General features: G+C 35.1%; 1 pseudogene; it reads left to right on the top strand.

Annotated features, from left to right (window-relative positions):
* The first annotated feature begins 2,832 nt into the window (after positions 1-2,832).
* LOC131804197 (piggyBac transposable element-derived protein 4-like) lies at positions 2,833-4,739 on the top strand (annotated as a pseudogene).
* Positions 4,740-6,000: the final 1,261 nt, after the last annotated feature.

Below are 6,000 nucleotides of genomic sequence, written 5' to 3'. Positions count from 1 at the left end.
TTTCCTCATTTTTGATGACATCAGAACTTCAATTTATTTATTTCTTTTATGCAATTTAAAGTATTTTATCGTGGAGCCCAATAAAACCGAATCCTAATTTTGTATTTGTACGGTAATCAGTTCTTGTATGTTCCCTTTAAAAGTTAAAGATTCAGTTTATACAAACTTTTATATTTACTCTTCAGTGCCGTCATCACTCCCAGAAACGTCATAAAAATTGATTAGAGCTCCATCCATATTAACATTGTTTCAACATCAAAATGTTACAGTGATTAGCTCTGTCATAAACTAAGAATTATATCTTCCTTTTCCGATGGAGCCTTGGGCATAAATAATCATAATGTATACACAATAATATGCTAGATTTGTTATAAGTATTTTCTTTTCGAAAATTTCAAAATCGAATCAATGTTAAGAGCTATGTTTTCCATAAAGTTTTAATGCGTTGCGCATCATAAACAATCCACTAGAATTTTTCAGCTATAAATTGAGGCACTTTTCCCAATTTATATCTGTTATGATTTATTCGTCCTCAGGATTACTTTGATTTTATTTTACGAGCTAATAATATTGAAATTATGAGTTTAGGAAAACAAAATGCGAAGAACGAAAGAAAGTTTTTTTTTTTGGAAATTTAAAAGTTTTTTTTCGTTTAATGGCTTATATTTGAGTTAGAATAAAGTTTAGTCTAATGGATTTGAAAAAAAAAAAAACATAAGATAGCTCGTAAAACCCCATTGGAAGTCAAACACAAACAAATAAGGTTCATAAAGATTTTATGGCCATTGTTGGCGGCATTTAAAACAAAGTAACATATAAGCCCAAGGGTGATTTGTAAGAAATAAGGGTGAGATTTTGCATAAACAGAATGTGTAGCGCTTCGAATTATGTTAATGAGTCTGCATGACAGATTATATATTGGTAACGTTTACTTCCTACCAAAGACTATATTCAAGGCATATCTACCAGGTAATGTTGTTGTGCCAGATGTCTCCGAACAATATGTCAGAAGAAAAGAAGAGAAGAGAGAACGAAAAACAAATCTTTAAAATTGTGAATTATAAATGGTGATTGAAGGATGAACTTTTTAGAAATATCTCTAGTAATACCTTGTAAGAAGATTGCCCCGAAAAAGTGCAAATTGTTTCGATATTTTACCCCAAAAATGCCTAATTTATTCTCTTCTTTCTAATTTTCCGACATTTACTGTTCAGAGCTCAAATTTTTGTTGAAATATTTGCTGAATACATTACCTTTTTGTTTTAGATTTCTTCAATATTCACATTACAATATTTATACCCTACAACACTGTGTGTTGGGGGTATTATAAGTTTTATTGAGCCAAAAATTATGTAACACCTCGAAATATTGGTTTCCCACATAGGAAAATATATATGGAACTTCCTATCTCGCCGAGCTGAATCGATCTAGTTATGTATGTCCGTCCGTCCGTCTGTCCATGTTAATTTGTAATCACTCTACAGGTCGCAATTAAAGACCGATCTTCACGAAATTAGAATGGAGGTGGGGCTAGAGCCGGTATAGAACCCTATTGTTTTTGGAGATGATCGCATAACATTTAGGGGTGGAAATTTTGCATTTGCTCTACAGGTCACAATTATAGACCAATAGCATGGGGCTAGAGCTTAGGGCTGGGCAGAAGCCTCCCAATTTTGATGGTCAGATGGTAATATTTAGTGGGTGAAATAGACCATAACATCTGTGATAAATAAAAGTCAAATTTTCAATTAAACTATTTAAGGAGGAGAACAGCGAATATTTTTAATCCCGATAAAATCACAAATAGACGAGGAGATCAATGCTGGCCGTTACGTAGATGCCGATAGTAAATATATATAGCGAAATATATGCAATGTATATTTACAAAGGAAGGGGATGTTAGCTAGAATGCTTATATCTCAAGAATGGCTGGACCGATTTTGACAAATTTTGTCAATTCAGAATGCCTTCTTGGCATAAAGGTATGAAATCTAAAACAATCGCGTAAAAAGATGCCAATAATGATGTTAATATAGATTTTGCAGTATTTTCCCACATTTATTCTTTATTTTTTTTAATATATTTTATCACATGAGTTTTTTTCAATTTGACTTATAATATTGAAGTGTACATTTTGTAATATTTTTTCACCTTTCAACACAGGTCAGGGTTATTATATGCACATTGCAATTATCGTCCGATCCCCACGAAAATGTTCACAATGATAGGGTTAGGCTCAGAACGGCTAGGGGTATTGTTGTCAAAGATGTCTGCTAGCATACCCTGTAGCATACTGTGAAAATTTCGAGAAAGTCCACTCCGCTATCCTGACGTGGTCCAGATCTCTGCTTTAACATTTATTACATCGATTTTACATCTCAACAAACAAACTAACATACTGTCACAAATATAATAGTTTAATTTAAGTATATTTGTTAATTCGCGTTAACCCTCTGCAACTGATGTATGGTCTGACAGATCCCACAAAGAGAACAATCGTTCGTAACTTTGTAAAATAACAAGTTACGATCTCTACGCTCTCGTTACCTTTTCTATTCATGCTCCTACGTTGCTCAGCGTGAAAAGAGCAATCGTGGGCAACGCACGTGTCTAACTGCGCAGTAAAAGTTCTATTAGACCCGCACATCAACATTTGTGTAAGTAGCCAGCAGACCACCACGTCAGTATTATTGTGAAATTCAATATGGTCTTGTAGACCTCACATCAGTAATATCGTAAAATTACATATTGTCTCTCAGACCTCACAACAGTAAAATTGTATTTTGACTATTATTATCACTTATATTTTTGCAGTCAGTAAGCTAAGAGGAAATGACTTCCTATAAAAGAACATCAGGTGGAACTTTTAAAAGCAGCGAACAGCAAATAACTGAGTGGCTGGAAGAAATTGATGAAGAGGGTGAAGATTTCAGCGGCGACGATGATGTAAATGATCCAGATTTTGTAGCAGAAGAAATTATATTTGAGGACGACGAAATTTCCCTGGAAGCGCGTTTTCTAGAGGAAGGTAATAGCTTTGCGGAAGTTCAAACGGAATCCATAAGTGAGCATTTGTACAGATGTAAAAATGGCTTTGTATGGTCTGATCAGGAGGGTCCAAGACATTCTAGAGTTCCAGCTCATAATATTCTAAGGCTACCAAACATTGTAACTTTCACAAAATTTGAAAGTTATGTTTGTCTTTGGACAATATTTTTTGATCAGTCTATGCTTTCAAGCTTAATAGTAAATACAAACCAAAAGCTTAATATGTATAGGAGCCAGTTCAAAAATAACAGCCGAGCAGAACTTATGGACACGAATGAGAATGAAATGAAAGCATTCATAGGGCTCTTATATTCTTCGTCGGTGTTTAAATGCAACGCCTCCGATCTCAATACAGTATTTGCTACTGATGGCACAGGCCGTGAAATATTTCGCTGCGTTATGTCCAAGTATAGATTTTCATGTTTAGTCAACTGTTTGAGGATCTTATGACCAGACAAGAATGTGTAAAAGAGGATCCGCTGGCTCCTATATCAAATTTATTTAATAAATTCATCTTAAATTCTCAAGCTCAGTACTCCCCTGGCGCCTATATGTGCATTGACGAGATGCTGGTTCCATTTAGAGGTCGTTGCAAATTTGTAATCCACATGCCACAAAAACCTGCTAAATATGGGCTAAAGATCATGATTTTATGTGACGCACGAACTTTTTACACCTACAATGCTTATATCTACTGTGGTAAAAATTCTGATGGAATAGGACTAAATGAAGAAGAGAAGAAATTATCGGTGCCATCGCAATCAGTCTTACGACTTGTGAAAGCTGTTGAAGGCTCAAACAAACAGCGGACAACTGGTTTAGTTCCATTCCGCTAATGGAAGCTTTGCTAAAAAAGAATCTAACCTATCTTGGAACACTGAAAAAAATAAGAGAGATATCCCTGCATGTTTTTTGCCAAACAAAGAAAGAGAAGTTTCGAGTTCACTTTACGCTTTCACCAAGGACTTTACATTATTATCATTTGTTCCGAGAAAAAATAAAGCAGTCCTTTTAGTTTCATCCACACACCACATCCAGGAATCCGACATTGCAACAGGCAAACCACTAATAATTGTAGATTACAATCAAACAAAAGGAGGCGTTGATGAGATCGACTAAAAGTGCTCGATATATTCCTGCAGTCGCAAAACACGTCGTTGGCCGATGGCAATTTTTTATAGACTACTTGATATGATAGGTATCAACTGTTTCGTTGCGTACCAAGCATGTGAAAATATGGACCCCAAATTGAGAAGAGGCCAATTTTTGTTAAATATGGCTCGTGAAATGGTGCTAGATCACATGAAAGCACGTGCATGTAATGAAAGATTACCACGAGAATTGCGCATGACCATCAGTCGAGTTCTGGGAAAAGATCTTCCTCCTCCACCACCAAAATTTCAGCCTGAGACAGGCAGTGGAAGAAAACTGTGTCATATATGTCCATCTAAATTGCAAAGAAAAACAAATTACAACTGCTGTTCTTGTTTGAAACCTGTTTGCTTGCAGTGTTCCAATCCTCTCTGCGATAACTGCCAAGCAAAATGTAGTTTTAAAGACTGAATTTTTAAGACTGAACATGTACTGATCTAACCGTACGATTTAGCTAAAAATCAAACCAAAACTTATTTGATAAGTGTTTTTTAAGGTAAAAAAAGAAGTTCCTCAATATTTGTAAGAATAATTGTTTTTTTTTTTTTTTTTTTTTTTTTTTTTTAAGAGAAGAGTATTTTTTTTTTTTTTTTGGTTATTATAGAACTAAATGAAATAAACCATACCTTGAAAAATCGTCATTTATTTGAAATTTTTAACCTATGCTAGATTGAAAACTATTTACTGTTGTACATAAATAAGGCCAAGAAGGCGCCAGTCAAAAATTTGAGCATGGGAAAACGTTTTAAAAATGAGGTCTGCTAGACCCCATGTCAGTCACATTGTTACAATTAGACCACGTCAGTTGCAGAGGGCTAATTTAAATCATTTAAATTTTAATGTCAATTCCGAAGTTGGCACAATATCTTGATATTGGTTTACTACAAGCACGTTGTCAGCCCGTTCTTTTTATACCCTCCACCATACTAGGGAGGGTATATTAACTTTGTAATTCCGTTTGTAACTCCTCGAAATACTCATGTCAGACACAACAAAGTATATATATTCTTGATCAGCGTAAAATTCTGTCTGTCCGTCTGTCTGTTGTAATCACGCTATCTTTCGAACGAATTGAGATACAAGGCTAAAATTTTGCACACAGGTTTATTTTTACAGTAGGCAGGTTCAGTTCGTAAATGTAGGTCCACGTTTTCATATAGCCCCCATATAACGGTACCTCTCGATACTCGGTATTTTGATGATTTTAGCGACATTATTCACCGGAATTGTTTCAAACTTGGTATTTAAAGTTCGAAATGGATACTACAGCCTAAGACAGAAAATTGTCTGTGCAGGTCCACGTCTTCGTATAGCCCCCATATAACGGTACCTCCCGATATTCGGTATTTCGATGATTTTAGCGACATTATTCACCGGAATAGTTTCAAATTTAGTATTTGAGGTTCGAAATTGATACTACAGCCTGAGACAGAAAATTGTCTGTGCAGGTCCACGTCTTCGTATAGCCCCCATATATCTGTACCTCCCGATATTTGGTATTTTGATGATTTTAGCGACATTATTAATCGGAATTGTTCAAAATTTGGTATTTGAAATACAACGGTACCTCCCTATATTCGGTATTTTGGTGATTTTAGCGTCTTTATTCACAAAAATTTTTTCAAATTACTCATTTAGAGTTCGTAATGGAAACTCCAGTTTGTGACAGAAAATTGTCTATGCAGTTCCAGGTCTTCGTATAGGCCTAACACACCAGTACCTCCCTATATTCGGTATTTTGACGAGTTTAGGTACAATACTCACCGAAGTTGTTTGAAATGTCGTATTTGAAGTTCGTAA

Source organism: Musca domestica, unplaced genomic scaffold (assembly GCF_030504385.1).
Source record: "Musca domestica strain aabys unplaced genomic scaffold, Musca_domestica.polishedcontigs.V.1.1 4, whole genome shotgun sequence".
NCBI classification, from domain to species: domain Eukaryota; kingdom Metazoa; phylum Arthropoda; class Insecta; order Diptera; family Muscidae; genus Musca; species Musca domestica.
This window is presented reverse-complemented; position numbering and strand designations above follow the sequence as displayed.